At 40.1% G+C, this 17,432-nt stretch overlaps 1 protein-coding gene across 1 annotated transcript in view; it reads right to left on the bottom strand.

Moving 5' to 3' along the window:
- The window catches only part of unc-119 (unc-119 lipid binding chaperone), a 72,579-nt gene that overhangs the window by 17,559 nt on the left and 37,588 nt on the right, over positions 1-17,432 (bottom strand). The window lies entirely within an intron of this gene.

Genomic DNA, 17,432 nt, shown 5'->3' with positions numbered 1-17,432 from the left:
CTTTCACGCATAATTGATACGCGGAAAGGCTCCGCGGGGGGTTGAGTAAATTTCCGCGACGTCAAAGTAAATGCGTGCCTTTAGCGTACCAATAGCCCTAATAAATACGTTTTTTTGGCTAATAGTATAAAAAGGCCCGATCATTTACGGTTACCATAGCAACCATGTGTTACTTCTCTAACCCTAGGATGATGGACATGGGTGCGGGGCTGAACTACTGTTGCCACCGTTTTCTTTCCATGAACTTAAAAACAAAGTCCATTGCCCCTCTCTTATATAAGTGAATGACCATATTATAGCAGGATAAAAACCAGGATATCCACCAAATTCTCGCCAAGTACTGTATCTAGGGTTACTAGACTCCGAAACAAATGAGGATGCATGCAACGAGCACAAGCTCGATGGCGCATACCCTCGGTAACGTCATTCACAAATGCTCACAACAGATGGCGCCCTTACATCAACTGAGAGGCTATTCAAGTATTATAAGTATTAATAGGTCAGCAGATATTTAGCAATTTTTTACCTTCCCCGTCAGCAAATCTGACTTCTCCCCCCAATTGTCAGCAAAATTTCGTCAGCTCTGTCTTCTCACCTCCTAACGTATATTGGAACCAAAAACGTACGCGGGAAGGGGGGGGGAGGGGAGACCCTCTCTCAGACAATCAAAAATTTATTTTTGATGCAATGTGTGCAAGAAAACAATTAAAGTATCAAAAGAAAATAGATCATCACGGCATTCAAGCAGAAGTTGCTAAAAGTCCAGTTTTGAGATTTTGATAATTCAAACTTTTTTGAGTCGTCATGAAAACTTATTCTAAAGATTTTTGACCCCTACAGTACGTTAGAGGCTCATAACTGTTCATATCGTGAGATAATTAATGGAAGATTCTAATCAACTGCAGGAGTACGTCAAAAGGTTTCTCGTGGACTTGGTGAATTCTGCTGGGACGCCGACGCTCACAATCAATTTCTGTTTATTTCAATGCTATTTGAAGGAACAAAAAAATCAGTTTCTGAGAAATTCATTGCGATCTCCCTTCCTCTAAGCCACTTGTGCCCCTGCGTACGCCGCTGTTTGGATTGCCCTTCGAGAATATAATAAATAGGGAGTACCACCGTCTGACACTTATGGAGTGAACTTTGCTATGCATGCACGGGGATTGTTTATCACATGATTATGTAGACTGAACACTATTCTTTTCGCTTGTGTGTTTTTTTTTTTTTTTTTTTGTGGTTTAAGTTAAGCATCAATTAAGGGAGTGTTATATAGTTTGCCGTTGCTACACGGTGCGAAGTATCGAGCATTGAGCTCTCGTCGTCTTAATTATGGTTTCCCTAAATTCCAGAGATGTTGATCAGTCAATGACAAGTACCCCACTGTCGTCAGTAGTAGTGCTAAAAGCACATTAAGCTAAGGAAGCTAAAAAGCTCATAGCGTAATGGTTATATGGAAGAAAGCACAGCACCACTCCAGAAACGCACCAAACACTACTACTGTCGTCGGTCGGCTGAAGTTGATTTTCTGTAGTTCTCGACTTCGACGCGCAAATGCGGGCCGACCGCTCCGTTAAAAAAGTCTTGCCACAGAGCAACTGGCCTACAACAATACAATTATCCAATCATTACACTTCACTCATAGTTACAAAAACTGATGGCGGCACTACACACATAACAAGCAGTACACAGAAACAAACTTCACGTCAGCTTCACTACACGTACATTCCAACATATATGGATTCATTGGAAATTCCTCAGAGGAATGTGGATAAAGGTTTGTGTGGTTTAGTAGTAGTCAATGGCAGATGGAATGCGATTAATGGAATTATTGCCGATGTGTCTGGTTTTGGATAGCCAATGATTATCAATTTTTTCGAGTGCAAGATGAGTCCACATCACGCGTCATCAAGTATTTCAGGATTATAGTAAATAAATACACCGAACGTTTGTTTCTTTTTTAATATCCCACCTACGCACAAACCAGTTGCGGTTTTACACTGACTTCCATAATACAATTTACAATAATTTCTTTGCTTGTCCTGTAAATCATCGCAGCTTGTTTTCTCGTCCACATCGTACAGAAGTATACATGGTACGGGGGGGGGGGGGAGGCAATCCACCGTATACGAAAAATTGTATCATTAGCACAGGAGGCAGGGTGAAAGTGAAAAACTCCTCCGGTCACCATGCACACTCTCGGTGAACCACATCCTCCCCCTTTCGACGAACATGTATCTGCATATGTACGGGAGTCCAGCACATCACTCAAGGAAAACGAATGTGACGCGGAGTGGACACAAAACAGTTTAGACGACCAGCCCCCCCCCCTATATATGAGTGCGAAGGGACAGGGTAGTGGTCTACTAGAGAAGGTCGTCTATAGAGAACTTATCAATCGGGGAGATATTAGTTCAGGCGCCCACTAACTAGGAAAAGGTTTTTCGAGTTTTTGGTATTCCCAGTAAAGATGGATTAAAACTATTTCATATTTTTACAAAGGGTGAGTGATCACGTAAATATCATTCATCTCCCCCCCCCCCGTCACCAAACGTCAGCAAATCCGAACCCCCCCCCCCCCCCCCCACACTATTGATGCTGACGAAATACTTGGTCTTTAAGAACAACAATTGTTTTCCAACCGAAGCCAAGCCAGGGTAGTCTTAAGAGCATCATGGGCCTCCAGACAAAGTGATTTTTTTTTTTTTTAATTAATTGAACAATACACAAATATACATATGAAATTGAGCGCTAAGCGCGCACACAAACAATAAAGACATCTGTGTGGCCCCAAGGGACAATTGTCCTTCCAGGAAGCCTATAAGAATTATGTCTTATCCGTTTACAACAATCCGTTTACAAAATAAGAGATTAAAAAAAAAAATTAAATTAAATAAAAAATAAAAAGAAAAATAATAATTATAAAAGCAATACAACGAGGGATACATATACACACACATATATACATATATATATACACATATATATATCTTTTTCTCTTTTCCTTTGAATATTTCTATTTGTTTAGCCGCCAATTTGAACCAAAGTACATTACAATGTTATTAGGTTTTCTATTTGCATGAAGACATAAAGCAATGGGATAAAATTTATCACAGAAAAAAAAATATAAAATAGACGATTGTAACTTCACAATTGTGAAGGTTTCGCAAAAATTCGAGAATTATATATATTGTAGGTGATTCAGTGTGCAAGACATAATTTATGTAATAGTGTCTAGATATGCTATTGGCAGGACATGTGAAAATGAAATAGAGCAATCAAGAACATTTCATAATGCTAGGAAAATATCATTTTCGTTATTTCAGACGTTTTTACATATTGATATATTTCGTACTTTTCGTTAGTGTTGTTAGTTGTTTGGTACTCCGATTGGAAAAAATTCATTATTTTAGGTGCATTGAAAGAGAAACTTTTCTGGAAGAGATGTTTTTTAGGTTTTGGTATTTGATATTCGTTTTTAAGTCTTACCGAGGTTCTATTTGTTTTTCTCTGTAACCATTCGTTGTTTCTTGTTAAGAAGTTAATCATTCTGTAAATATATAGCTGTCTGATGCTAAAAATATAGCTATTTATATTATTACTGTTTTCACGATATGTGTCCATTATCATACTTCTTATTTTATTATATATGTTGCTTAGTTTCTCAATGTTGGTTTGGTATGCACCTCCCCAAGCACATAAGCCATAGGTTATTATCGAGAAAACCCAAGCATAGAAAATATCTTTTAGAAAGTCTGCATCTATTAGGTACTTTAATCTATATATCAGGACTGTGAGTAATCTAAGTTTTTTGACAAGTTTGTTGCAATGAGCACTCCATTTTAGGTCATCTTGAATGATTATTCCTAGATATTCATACTCGTATACTCTTTCTATGAGTTCGCAATTACAGTTATGTTGTTCCTGTGGGTGACAGCTATGGATTTTAACGTGAATTTCAGTGTCATGATGAATACTTCGTGTTTTTATGCATTGATATTTTGTTTTACTAATGTTTAGTTTAAGTTTATTTTTTGTCATCCACTGATTGATATTTCTAAGGTCATTTTCAGTTTTTATTAAAAGATTTGTTATATCGTCATCTTCTATATATAATGCTGTATCGTCTGCAAATGAGATTAGCTGTCCGTTCAGGTGCATTTTGCAAAAGTCATTTATATAAATTAAGAATAATGTGGGACCCAACACTGATCCCTGGGGAACACCTTTTTTGGTTTCGTGGTAATCACTAATTTCCTTATTTATAGTAACAGCTTGGTGTCTATGTAAATAATAAGTTTTGAACCATTCAAGTACATGTCCCCTGACTCCAGCCTTATGTAATTTTATTGTTAATATATTTAAGTCTACGTTATCAAATGCTTGCTTTAAATCCAGATAGACTATTATGCAATATTTGTTATTATTGTAACCATTATTTAGATAATTACAGACTTTTAGTATAGCCATTTCAGTATTTTTGTTTTGCTGGAATCCATACTGATTGCATGCAATATAGTTTTTATGGTTTAAGAAGCTAATTAGTTGTCCATTCATATGTTTTTCAATAACTTTTGAAAATATTGGAAGAACTGAGATTGGTCTGTAGTTAGCCATATTGTTAGGATCTCCTTTTTTGTAGATTGGATGTACAAGGGAGAACTTAAGTTGATCGTAAAAATGACTTTTACTTACTGAAGAATCAATTAGGTTTTTTAAGATATCAATGTGGTATAGTGCAATAATTTTCAACATTTTTGGTGTTAGCCCATCATATCCATTTGATTTATGTTCATTTAAATCATTTATTAATTTTTTTAAAGTGGGTATATCTATTTCCATGCTCACCATTGAATTTGAAACACAGTCATTTTCATCCTCATACATGTGTTCATTATCTTCTCTATCCAGGTTTCTTGTAATAAAGTCTATGTTAAGTTGATTTGCCAATGTTATTGAGTCTTGGTGATTTGGAAGAATTTTATTTGAATTATTTTTGTTGAGTACAAAGTTGTTTATATATTTCCATTGTTTTCTTTTGTCTTTATGACATTCAAAAAATTTGTTTTTTTGATATTCACATTTGGCTTGCTTAATTTGGTTTTTCAGTGTCTTATCATAGTTTTTGTATTCCATTTCATATGTAATTATGCCTGGATACTTTTTGTATTTTTTATATAATTTTTCTTTGACGTTTATTTTTTTTATGAGCTCTTTTGTAATCCTTTTATTTTTACCTGTTGATCTTTTTGCTTTTTTTTTAGTCCACAGGTTTGAGTTAAGTGTTATAATATCTAGAAAGCGTTTATATTTTTGATGGACCAACTCCTCATCACAGACATTTTTAATAGAGATATTTGATATAAAGTTTTCAAATTTACTATAATCAATTATGGTTTTTGTACATTCAATATTATTCGTTACTTTTCCTATATCTTGAAAATCAATGTATCTTAATATTGGATACTGGTCTGTTAGTTGAGTTTTGAACACATTAAATTTTTGTGCAGTATTTTTCTTCGTTCTATAAAAAACATGATCAATACATGTGCCTCCTACTTCAGTTTCTCTAGTAATAGACTCCTGTAAGGACACAAAGCCACCAACAGCCATTATATCTAAGTAATTAGAGATTTCGTTATTGTTATCAAGTATATTTATATTTATATCACCAACAATTAGCATATTTTGTCTTGTGCTTTGAATAAGTATCTTAAGCTCATCATTAAATTGGGATATGGTGAAAAAATGTGATCTATAGAGTAATAACACTTCAACATCATAATCTGGGAAGTTTATCCATACGTTTTCTGCAGTTTTGAATTTGCTAGATTTTTTAGTACTTCTAAGGGCTTTATTTACATACATAATGACTCCACCTGATTTGTTGTATGTTCTACAGTCAGAATATGAATAGTAATCAGTAATGCATTCATAATTAATAATGTTATAGTTGAACAGTTCATCCTCCTTCACCCATATTTCTGAAAGACATATTATATCTATTTGAATTTGTAGAGATCTCAAGAATACAAGGAAAGTATCAAAGTTAGATTTTAAACTTTGTATATTTACAATTAGGAAATTTATATGCTGGTTAGAATTTTGAGAGTAATTAAAAAACTTATCTACATCAGTCAATTCCTCCAGAAAACCTTCGTCCTGCTCCAGTTCAATATAATTTATATATTCATTGTTCGTCATTTCTGTTTAACTTCCTGAGGTCTTCCTCATCTCTAATTCTCCATACATGGCTGTTTTCAGTTTTCCCCTCTTTTGTCCAAGCATAATTATAATCATAGGTCTTTTTAAACTCTCTGACCAGGTAAAATAGATGCTTGCTCTCTTGGGAAAGATGCTCATTTACATATACCCTGTGAGGTTTGAAGTTGGGATCAATTTTGTGAGATTTGATGAGATTTGATTTGGGATAGATTTTTATGAGGACCTACCAGGTAAATGTACATGCTTATTCCCGAAAATTTCAACCAGATTTCATTTTTGTGTCTGGCCCTCCTCTTCTCTTCTTTTGATTGGGCCCATGCGTTAAGACGGCACCATGCCAAGCCGTATACAGTATTTTTTTTGAGTGGGGGTCTCTATGAAGGATTTTGTTAAGCAATCGGGCATTGAGAGTTGTTTTACCCATTTTGTGCAGTTCTGTATGGAACAAGGAAGATTTAACACCAGGCCCACAACTAGGTGGGAGCAGGCGGGTCTCGTGCCGTGGCCACCAAATGGGGGGGGGGGATTTCATCTTTTTACTGTAACCTTCAAATTAATATTGAGTATGCGGAAGGGGCTGGGGGAAGCTAGAATAGCACGTTACCTAGTTTGAAGAAACTTGGATTTTTAATCAGGGGCCTCACAAACCCTCTGTTGGGGGTTCCAATAGAGTTTTCAGGGTATTCGTGAACTGGAATGAGTAAGCTAAACAGTAATTTATTATTCTCCATTATCATATACTGGATATCATTTGATCAAAGGGTTCGTTGCTATATTCATTTTATTAGCATAGTGCAGGAGTGGCCAACTTCTCACTGTTCGAGGACCTAACATAATGGTCAGCAGGAGCGCCGCGGGCCGCATAAGGCAAAACACTCTGGCGTGTAAGCCGCACTAATAAAATGACCTAGAAAACTTGCAGACTTGTCTTCGCCCTAACCTAACTAATACGGTCAATTTAGGCGTTGAAATTTTGTCTGAGCCCCACTTCTTTATAAAGCGATACATCTCCTTTGCATCTGGCTGGGAACACAACTGGAAAGACAATGTGTCGAAAATTACTGTTTCTTCTAAAAATAATTTCATCCAATTACCTCCGTATAGTTTCAATTTTTCAGACGTAACATTTTTTAGCAAAATTTTTCTGCAACTATTATTTTTTCTTTGCCTTTAATCTGGCAACCCTTGGAGCTACATGGGTGGAATAGACGCTCAAGGAATTGATTCATGCACCGGGAGACTTCAAGAGAAGTTTTATTGTTGGGATGGAAAGCATGTAAAATTTACCATTCACGTGGATAGTACTGACCACCCGCTTCAAGTTTGCCCAGAATGGGTAAACACTTGATGCTTGATGGTACCGAGATAAGATGGAGTAACTTCTCATGGACCAAGCAGAATACCTGTAGATGTGAAAGGATGCACAGCATTAGCTGGTGCTCCTGTATGTACGTGGGATTACGTGGAACTAGATTTGCTATACAATGCATTATTATTATGCGAGTTACCTTCTTTAAACAGAATATCGGTATTTTGGTTTGAAAAAATATCAGTCTGCTTCAACGTGGAATGCCACCAACCTTCCATACCGAAATGTAGAGATGAATGCTTTTCTGTTTTCAGCACAAATAATCATCGTATCCGTATGTAGACCTAACTCCCTTCGTCAACGATACACTGTGATCTCAACCATCACATTGACACATTTTTGGTGTTTGGATTTATTGGGGGGGTCTGCATAGCCTAGTCGGTTGTAATTTCGAGGTGCTGTTGTGAGTTGACATCCATTTCGAAGTTTCGTCGCAGTGAGGAGAACACCAAATATGCATTGAGCTACAAATACGGAAGACACAAGAAACTTGCCCAACGAGGTGAAGGAAAGGAAAATGGGAAAAATGTCCATATAAAAAACTTTAAGAGCGATTTGTGTGTTCGAAAAGGCAGTAATGGTGAAACAAACTAATATAATGTGTGTAATCATTTGTGTATAAAGGACCTTTAATGGAAATAATTGGACGGTCAAACTCAATAACAATGTTCATCTGATACCAAAAAATCACACAATTATCATTTTGATGATAATTTTGCTAATGAGAGACATTATCCGGAACAATAATAAAGGGGGTCGTGTTTTTGGTTTTGGTACTGGTTGCAGGATCTGTTTTGGGACTTTTTAGCGGGGGATCGACTTACATTTGCACCTGAACCGGAAACCGACCGAAAATTAACTTCAGCCAACCACTACTGCGCCACCTGTGCGATGCGAATGCCCACAAGACTGCACAGCGGCTACTATCGGTGATGAAAATGTTCTCTCCTAAGTCCTGGAAAAAATTCCGTAACACGCACACTCAAGGTGAGTGTTCAACTCAAAACTTTAGGTATGCGACAGAATTTTGCAAGGCACAAAGGTGGCGGCAGACAACTATTATAAATTTGATAGAGTGGCAATTGTAGGGATAAAAAAAATTAAAAAAAGAATTTTACTTCAAAACATTATGTAATAAGCATTGTTATAAAACTTTGGAGTTTTACAGTGACGGAGAGCGGAGGCAAACTAAAGCCTGCCCCCCCCCCCTCCTGACAAAAATCCCCGTGTCTAGACATGATGAAAATGTTTTGAATACGAAGATTTCAAGTGTCGGAATGAATAAGATTTATCGTAGATGCTTTTGGCGTGCCCTTCAGTTTCCCTTCACAAACACAGTAAGAGGATCTTTCGAGAAGTGGCTACTGGGAAAATGCAATTGTTTTTTTCCAAAAAAGATTAAAAAATGAATTTTGCAGAAAGAAATTTTTCAAAAGAATGACAAAAATTCATTGTGTAAAAGCCTACAAATAATGTAAAATAAGAAAAATGCCTACAGATTAGAATTTTCGGTGATGAATGACCACAAAAATGACCTATTACTGTACTTGAAAATTCCTAAAATATGACCGATCTATAAAAAAAAAAGGCTTAAAATATGACATTGCCCAAATATGATTTGCCATGGAAAAAAAATAAGACGTTACAAAAATTCGAGCCCTAGTTATTACCTAGGGGCGGTTCAAGTATTACGTCATCATCGATTGGGGGGGGGGAAGGGGGTTTTCGATTTGCTGACTTTTGATGACAAGGGGGGGGGGAGGGGGCTTTGGATAATGCTTACGACATCAACCACCCTTTATGAAAATGCGAATTAGGATTCAGAGGGGCAGAGCTGATGACGAAGTTTTGCTGACAAGGGAGAGGGGGGGGGGGGTCAAAAATGGCTAAAAATTTGCTTACATAATACTTGAACGGCCCCCTATGAGAAAAAGAAAAAAAACCCGTCCCACCGGGATATTTATTTATTCAATATTGCTTGGCCGAGACCTATACAAGGGAATGCGGTGGTAAAGTTTAACAGAAGAGACGGTTGATTTTACAAAGGAAATCGGAAACTGTTGTACAATCAAAAATGCTTGGTGGGCGGTTGCTCCAATCGGTTATTGTATTCGAGGAAAGAAACTAAATTTCAAACAATCAGTGGATGCAAAGATGGGTTCCGTTTAGGGGCCTAAAAAATTACGTAAGCAAATTTTTAGCCATTTTTGACCCCCTTCTCAGCAAAAGTCAGCAAAACTCTGACCCCCTTCCCCCCCCCCTTGTCAGCAAAATTTCGTCATCAGCTCTGCCCCTCTGAATCCTAACGCATATTGGTGGGATCAGAGACGTACACGGGGGAGGGGGGGGCATAGGGGAGCTCGTGGCCCCTCCCTTCCCCACGATCAAAAATTTATTTTTTTTAATGCAAAAAAATATATTTTAAAATAGAAATTTCGGAAGAAAATACCTTTCTATGTTATTATAATCAGTTTCTGTTAATTTCAATGTTATTTGAAGGCTATGAACTCAAAACTTATCTTAAATTCATAGCGACCCACCCTCGAAGCCATATGATAAATCGCATAAAGGCCCTTGGACCAAATATGGCCCTGCGGGTTATCTGATGCGGCCTGCCCGCCTCAAACCTAATTTTGTAAAAAATGAACTAGGCGGCACATTTACAAATCGCTTAAGTGTCCCGCGATAAAATTATTTTTATTTCATGCTACACACCGGTGCAAATTTTATGAGCCATGATACCGGTTACTATGTTTTTATGTTTGCCGCAAAATTTCAGTAATTATTTTTCGTGTGCTGGCTGTGGGCAATAGGATATTTTGCAGTAGTGTAGCGCCAGGTAGAAGCACCCTCAGAATATTAATTTGCCCGTTGAGCCATGATGAACGGCCCTGAACAGCAGGCGCGAATCTAGGGCGTTGTGTTGAGAGGGGCAATTTTTTGCTTAGGTTCGTTGTATCACCTCGTATTTTACGGGACAGATAAATGTTTTCTTCATGTTTTGTTTTTTGGGAGGGGTGGTTGCCTCCATTCTCCCCCTCCTTCCGGTTCCGTGGACGTGGAGGCCAAGCAAAGGGTCCCGCGCGTCCAATCCACCTCCTGTTGGTATATCCGCTGTGCTAATAGCCCATTGCTATCTGCTCGACCGTAAATCAGATGCATATCAGCGTATTCCTCGTTCGTGTAGTTAGCCATCACGATACTCATTGAAACAGACAACTGCTATACGTGTGCAGTTGTCTGTTTCAATGAGTATCGTATGAGTATATAATCTGTTTCAATTTACTATCGCAAATAAAATGCTAATTTACGTCGTCCGCAACGCGTGATTCTACCCCAGCGCATGCATTTTGCGACGTTGCTTACGTCAGATATGGAGAATCCACGAACGCATTCAGCGATCAACTGACATCCACCTTTCGTCTCCTCTGGACTCAGAGCCCTGCATGCGTTTTTCGTGATTTTCACCCTCTCAGCGTGGTTTGCGACAATATGTTCCGTTGCAATTTTTGTCCCTCTTGATGCCTACTAAAAACCCTCCGAGTTTGTCTGTCCATTAACAGAACAGCCGGTATAATACAGTACATTATATTGTAGCGACCTCTACTTGAACTTTTACCGATTGCGGAAAAATAATGACGTCGCACTTCGCAATTTTCTGGTGCGAATGATTGTTACCTAGCAACGCAAGTTGTGATAAAAAATCGAATGTTTTTCTTCGCAGTCGGCAAGCAACCAGCGTTATGTGATGTCCTTCATTTTTATGTGTCCGTACCAAATTAAACATGTATTACTTAAAACCTTCTGATTGTTATTATATTTAATAATGGAGCTCAACAACCGGTCCTACAGATAGGCGCCTACACACCGGTGCCCTACACTGGAGCCTACACGGGTGCCTAAACTGGTGACGCTGGACGTGATTTCGAACAGCAAGCTTCTCAAGGTAAGCGAGTAATCGTTTTATCCGTTCCAAATGGACAATCCGCCGAATGTCGATCGCGTCGCTATGAAGCCGCCTCCATTTTGGAGAAACAATCCAAACTTGTGGTTTATCCAACTAGAAGCACAATTCTCGATCGCAGCGATAACTGCCGATGAAACGAAGTTCAACCATACTATCGCTGGTATCGATGCCGATATTTTATCGAAATTCCAAGATTTAGTTCTAGAACCTCCCCAGCAGAATAAATACGACGCACTGAAGACACGTTTGATTCAGGTTTACGCGGAGAGCGAATCATCAAAAATTCGTACCCTACTGCAAGGTTTAGAACTAGGAGATCAAAAAGAATCGCATCTGCTTGCCCGAATGCGTGAGCTTGCCGGACGTAACTTCCATGGTGACTTGCTGAAATTGTTGTGGTTAGCGCGACTCTCCGCTAACGTCCAAGCTATACTAGCTGTTTCAAGCGAAGGTCTTCAACAATTCGCTTCGATGGCAGATAAAATCGCCGAGTTGGCCATTCCAAATATCTGCTCAGCATCCAGTCCACCTGAGAACGCAGTCAGCCAATCACTGGAGCAACAAGTCGCAGCTCTGACCAAAGAGTTGAGTGAGCTGAAGGCCGCTATTCACACTTCACAGCGACAGCCTAGAATTCGATTCCGTCATCGCGAACGGTATGCTCGCTCGCGATTCCACAGCTGAGCCCAATACAAACAAGCTGAAAATGGCTTCTGCTTTTATCATACCAATTTCGGAGCTCAGGCTTAGAAATGTCAACAGCCCTGCTCCTTCAAAACCTCAGCGGGAAACTAACAAGGCAGTCGTCCACCGGCCAAGGCCACGGCTGCCAATTCGTCGACAGAGTCATACTGGCCGATCCTTCTACCAACTGGACTTTTTTGATCGACACGGGCGCTGATGTGTCAGTCGTCCCGCGAACTGTCGTTAATACCCACAAGAAACCCGAGAAGTTGACTCTTACAGCCGCCAATGGTTCCTCTATCACAACTTACGGTACCAAACTTCTAACATTGAATTTGAACCTCCGAAGGACATTTGCTTGGCCATTCATCATAGCCGACGTAACCCGACCAATTATTGGTGTAGATTTTCTATCGCATTTCAACCTGTTAGTCGATAGCAAGCATCATCGCCTCATCGATGGAACGACCCTGCTATCCACCACTTGTTCCATTGCGAGAGACATCGCAGCTCCATCTTTTCGCTGGAACAGTATCGACCTATTATCATCGCCATATCGGGATGTAGTCAAAGAGTTTCCTGATATTCTCCGTCCACACATCCAAAATAAGAAAATTAAAGAGCACAATATCAAGCACTTCATTGAGACTACAGGTCCACCAGTTTTTGCCCGACCTCGACGGCTTTCCACGGAAAAGTTGAAAGTCGCGCGAAAAGAGTTCGAGTTCATGATGCCACAAGGACTTTGTCAGCCTTCGAAGAGCAGTTGGTCTAGTCCACTCCATCTAGTGCCAAAGAAATCTGGCGACTGGAGACCGTGTGGAGACTATAGAGCACTAAACAAAATCACAGTTCCTGATCGTTACCCGATTCCTTTCCTCACAGATTGCTCGCACATTCTCCACGGAACGACCATATATTCCTCAATCGACCTGATTAGAGCGTATCAACAAATTCCAGTGCACGAGCCGGATATTCCAAAAACAGCAATTACTACACCGTTTGGACTCTTTGAATTTCCGTATATGACCTTCGGATTACGCAATGCAGCGCAGACCTTCCAGAGATTCATGAATACGATCCTACAAGGATTGGAATTCGTATTCTGTTTTTTAGACGAGATAGGTTCTCCAGACGAGCAAACTCCTCTCCAACACTTACGTGAAGTATTCAGTCGACTTGACGAATACGGACTGTGCATAAATGTGCCAAAATGCATATTTGGCGTCCCGACCATCAAATTCTTGGGATATGAAATTAGCAAGAATGGGCTCAAACCGTTATCCTCCAAAGTAGATGCTATCAAGAACTTTATGCAACCCACTTCCGCCACTTCCTTGCGCCGATTTTTGGGCATGTTGAATTTTTACCACCGGTTCATACCTAAGTGTGCAGACCTGCAGCGACCTCTCACCGCTATGTTGGCAGGGCATGCGAAAAACAGCCTGAAACCACTCAATTGGACTCAACAAGCTCCACAAGCCTTCGCCGATGTCAAGGAAGCGCTATGCAACGCCACTTTGCTCGTTCATCCAAAGCCAAACGCGCACATTTCTCTCGTAACAGATGCATCGGACAATGCCATTGGTGCAGTGCTATAGCAAGAGCATGAAGGTGTGATCCAACCCCTCAGTTTTTTCTCTCGCACACTCTCCCAGTCTCAAGTAAAATACAGTGAGTATGACAGAGAACTTCTAGCTATTTATAGCGCAGTTAAAATTTCAAATGCCAACTAGAAGGACGTCATTTTACCATTTATAGTGACCATCGCTCATTGATGTATGCCTTCAAACAAGACCCGAACAAAGCTTCGCCTCGACAACTACGGCAATTGAATTATATCGCAGAATTTACTACTGATATCAGTTATATTCCCGGACCAAACAATGTAGTTGCTGACACTTTGTCAGGCGTCGCAACTATTGCTTCTCCATCACAAATCGACTACGATGCGATTGCCGACTCTCAATGTGACGATGAATTACGTGAACTCCAACAAAGCTCATCATTGAAAATCGTCAAACTGCGTTTGCCGGACAGTAATACTGTATAACAAAACACTGTTTTGTGACATTTCCACGGGACACATCCGTCCTTATATTCCAGAATCACACAGAAGACAAGCTTTTGAATCACTCCATACGCTTTCTCATCCAGGTATCAAAGCTACTACCAAGTTGGTTTCTCAACGCTTCATCTGGCGCAACATAAAAAAAGATTGTCAGACGTGGACTAGAGCATGCATTGCATGCCAACGTTCTAAAGTTCACCGACACACTCGTTCCGCTCTGGCCGATTTCAAAGTACCGAACAATAGATTTAAACACATCAATCTCGACATAGTTGGCCCATTGCCATTATGCCAAGGTTCACGGTACCTCCTAACGATAATAGACAGATATTCCAGATGGATCGAAGCCGCACCTATGCCAGACCAAACTGCCGAAACAGTGGCCAAAGCTCTAATTGCGACCTGGTTTGCCAGATTTGGCATACCACAGAAGATTACCATAGACCAAGGAAGACAGTTTGAGAGTCATCTTTTCCAAACCTTAAGCTGATACCTCGGATTCCAACATCCCAAGACGAACGCATATCATCCTCAGGCGAATGGACTCATCGAGAGACAACACCGATCTCTGAAAGCTGCCCTAAGATGCCGAATCCAATCCCATGCAGCTTGGGTTGACGCTCTTCCATTAGCACTACTAGGCCTGAGATCCGCAGTGAAAGAAGATTTAGGATGCTCCTCTGCCGAAATCCTCTACGGATCACCATTGCAACTGCCTGGCGAGTACTTCTCCGCAATACCAGACATCAAACAATCCGATTTCGTCCATCAACTTCAAAAACTCGCGTTCAATGAAACCCATACCTACAACAACTCACGGATCTACGCCAACATATGTTCCTACATGTCTACAATCCGCATCGCATGTCTTCCTCCGTAACGATGCACCACACTCTGCCTTGCAACCTACGTATCAAGGCCCATTTCTAGTCAAAGATCGACGAGATAAATTCTTCGACATCGACTTCAACGGGACATCCAGGAGAATCTCCATCGATCGGTTGATCCCAGCTTTCTTAAGTGACCAGCACACCCAAGTGCCTTCGACGTCACCCGTCCGTCCAAGTACAGTACCAGCAACTGTGACTCGCTCCGGTCGTCATGTCCACTTCCCTGATAGATACATGACCACGACATTTCGTTGATACTAGGGGGGGGGGAATGTGTAGCGACCTCTACTTGAACTTTTACCGATTGCGGAAAAATAATGACGTCGCACTTCGCAATTTCCTGGTGCGAATGATTGTTACCTAGCAACACAAGTTGTGATAAAAAATCGAATGTTTTTCTTCGCAGTCGGCAAGCAACCATCGTTATGTGATGTCCTTCATTTTTATGTGTCCGTACCAAATTAAACATGTATTACTTAAAACCTTCTGATTGTTATTATATTTAATAATGGAGCTCAACAACCAGTCCTACAGATAGGCGTCTACACACCGGTGCCTAAAATATATTAGACTGGTGCAAATTCTCAGAAATGGGGCTGTAAAAAGTGGAGGAAGCATTTTTGAGGAAAAGTGGAAGACAATTTTTCCTAAATGTATGTGATGTGCCGATTCCGGATATTTTGTTTGCCACGCTTGATTTTCATGTTATATGCTCCAAATCGCTAAAAACAAAATGGCGGCAATGCGAAATGAGGTCGGTAAATCCTCAAAAATTCAGTGATTTTCTTGCTAAGTTAGAGAATAAAAAAGATTTGGCCTGTTTTTTCTCCCTAATCATTTGATCAACAATGCTTTCATTTACAGATCCTGTCTTCAAAACTCTCATCCCATTCCACGTCATAACAGGATGCGACACAGTATCCTTCCTACATTGCTGGGATCAGTAAAAAGACAGCATGGAAAATACTTAACACCAATAATAATAATGATAATCTACTAAATTTTGGTGTTGATGAATTGAAACAAGAAACAGCACACAAGGTAGAGAAGTGTTCATATGCAAGTAGAGTATGGTGTACCGGGACGCAAGCAGCTATGATAAGCCAGAGTTAGGCTGTTCAGCAAAGGAAAAATACCACAAGCACTGTCCCCCCACTACCGATGCACTACGGTTTCATGCATAACGGGCGCACTATCAAGTCACGGTGTGGAGGCAGTGCTTTAGTCCAGTGTTTCCCAAAGTGGGCGATGGAAAGGTCCAAGGTAGGGCCGCCTGAAGAGCATCATAGGCCTCCGGGCCAAGTGGTTTTTCTGAGGCCCTACCTAGTAAATTCTAGAAAATTTCAACTGAATCTCATTTTTGGGAGGCCCCTCTTATCCTGAGGCCCCCGGGCCGTGCCCTGGTAGGCCCATGCGTTAAGACGGCACTGGTCCAAGGGGGCGATAGAAGCTACGGTATAACATAGTATCCCATGGGTTCGCTTGAGGGGGGGGGGGAATGAGAGAAAAATTTCTCTGAAGAAGGGGGCGATGGAACAAAAATTTTGGGAACTATGCTTTAGTCTGTCATACTAAAACCTGAGTCACCATCACCTATTTTGCGATGGAAAATGGTTGACGGACTGCACGTTCCAAATCTTCAACCACTGTCACCAATACCACAATCCTACGACGAAATTGCCACCAGTGGATGTTTGGATGGGTGTATGTATATCCGCTACATGTGTTCCTGCAGGAAAGGCCAGCTTTTATGTACTGCAGCTTGCAAATGTGCAGATACTGGAAGTAAGGAGTGCATGAATATCCATAGAAAAATGTGTGTTATGCTCTTTTTGTAGGCAAAATAGGGTTCGATATGGATTTATTATACACTGCCAGTGTAACACTGGTATTGATAATATTTCTTATCTTATATATAAATGTGAAAGTATGTATGTATGTATGTATGCTCTTTATACAAATCTACAGTTTTAGGCCGATCGTCGCCAGATTTTGCGTATATACCAAACATTTCCAATCCTCCCAGTAATTGAAGAAAACCTGGGAAGCGCCGGGTATTTCATCAACCGCCTATTGTATAGGTATAGTTTCAATTTAAAAAATGCTTAAAAGGCGTTTGAATAATATTCGTTGCACAAGCTGGACGTATCTCGTCGCTAACAGAGAACAACAACTAGAACATTTTTATTCCCAGTTTTGTCGTCGAACGTCAACTGATGAACTCAATGC

The sequence above is a fragment of the Pholcus phalangioides genome, unplaced genomic scaffold (genome assembly GCF_987345545.1).
Source record: "Pholcus phalangioides strain wild (caught in Gottingen) unplaced genomic scaffold, Ppha-v1.0 ptg000002l_1, whole genome shotgun sequence".
NCBI lineage: Eukaryota > Metazoa > Arthropoda > Arachnida > Araneae > Pholcidae > Pholcus > Pholcus phalangioides.
The sequence above is the reverse complement of the archived record's forward strand: the minus strand, read 5'-3'. Positions and strand labels throughout refer to the sequence as shown.